The sequence below is a fragment of the Ornithodoros turicata genome, chromosome 9, assembly GCF_037126465.1.
Source record: "Ornithodoros turicata isolate Travis chromosome 9, ASM3712646v1, whole genome shotgun sequence".
NCBI lineage: Eukaryota > Metazoa > Arthropoda > Arachnida > Ixodida > Argasidae > Ornithodoros > Ornithodoros turicata.
Genome location: NC_088209.1, coordinates 43,376,537 through 43,378,450, shown reverse-complemented (window position 1 = coordinate 43,378,450; position 1,914 = coordinate 43,376,537).

The window sequence follows — 1,914 nt, the reverse complement described above, 5'->3', positions numbered from 1 at the left end:
AGTGCACACAACAACAGAGACACAAAACACAAGCAGACATATGACCTGTCTGCTTGTGTTTTGTGTCTCTTTCCCTACCACCTCCTCAAGCCTAAAGAAATGATACCACTCACATCGATACACCAGCATAGTTGCATTTTAATGCTCTGCTCATCGTGCGCTTCTACTTTAAACAACATTCAGTATAAACGACATTATTTCTCCATGCGAAAATGAGTGTTTGCTATTTCACACGGGGAGCGGCATGATGAGACGACTCGAGACGGGCTCTTTAAAGGGGAATGTCTCCAGACGCGTAAACACGTGTTAGACGCTGTGAGAAAGACTGGCCGATTTTATGCTAAACAGGAAAGCGCGAACAACGTGGTAGCGGTTTCTTTCTTGAAGAACCACATGATTCGGTTCTGCGGCGACGACGACGTATGCTTGTTTTCGATTATTTTTTTATTCTGCGTTAGGACCGAGAAATAACTATAGTCGTGTTGAACATAAGAAGGAAAATAAATCTAGTCCGTCAGCTCTCAAAATATTACTACGCCGCGGATGGGATGGCTGGGCACAGTGAGGTCACGCTCCCTGCTTGCGCCAGATAATGTAATCCACCACACTCAGTCTGCTTCCGTATTGGCTGTTAAGACTGGCGCATGATACGCTGCGGCAGAAAGTGCGCTTCCCTTACAATGGCTCATGGTGGCGCTGCAGTATTTCTCCTGGCGCCCTATTGCTTCTCCTTATTTCCAACGGCGTATGTAGTTGACGGACTAGATTTCTTTTCCTTCTTAAGTTGAGCACGACTATAAAACTATGAACCTTGGACAGGCATAGACTAGTAGAGAGAGCACAGCAGAAAGCAGAGGGGGTTAGTATCCGTCCCGGGTCAACCTCAGGAGAATTGTGCAGACATCGATCTGGACAGCCTGCGGGAAAACATAGGGAAAACCTCAGATATCGCAACCGGTAATAGGATTTGAACCTATCCCCTCTCGGTCACCAGAATGAGTGTAGAGCTATATACATACCACCAATGAACGGATCGTTTCCACTTTGCCACGCCCCCGATCGATGTCAATATACTCAAGGATTATTGCTTGGGAATTGCTAAGTAATCAACATAGTCTGCATAATCAACAACCGTTTTTTTTTTCTTGTCTTTTTTTTCCCTAATATGTTGCTTTAGTGCTTCACAGGGAAGTTCAGTAAAGAAAAAATCATTAAGGAAGCTCCAGATCACTTCCGTGAAAGCAAGCAAATGGCTATTTTCTTTCTTTTTTGTTTGCTGATTTGTGACTCTACTCGTGCCCACCTTGTTGTCCTTCCTCCCGTCCTCATACTCGAGGATATGTTGTTTGCCTCGTCTCCACACCGCTCGTTTAGCTTCTTATTGTCTGTACTTCAAAATATCTGTTTGTATATGCGTGAGTGTCAGAAGAAGAGAAATATTTTAATGTGGCCACGATTATCCGTCAGAAATATTCTGTTGAAGACTGCAGAACTGAGGATGTTTTTTTTTTTTTTTTCGAAGGCGGAACGTGGAGAAAAATTGTTCTACGCACGCTGCATACTAAAACAGCATGCAGTGCTTAATTATTGTAGGTCAATTATTAAGGGTGTGTTTTATTAATACGCACCTATATTTATACACACGAACTAAAAGCCGCAGGGGTCGCAATGACAAACGGCCTCGGTGCATTTCAGATCCATCTACATAATGTCCGTCGTGCTATAAGGAGGCTTTTTTTTTCGCTAGCTGCAGGTGAGTCTTAAAGGCGTCGTCTCACATTCTTGCCGCATTATTTTACAATGTTTACAGCGCAACCCGGAGCGATGATTACTAAAAGCCCTTCGGAGTGAAAGATAGTAGTAAAATCTCCTAGACTGGCGCGTCGTTTATCAACGCCGCCGATTGTAATTATG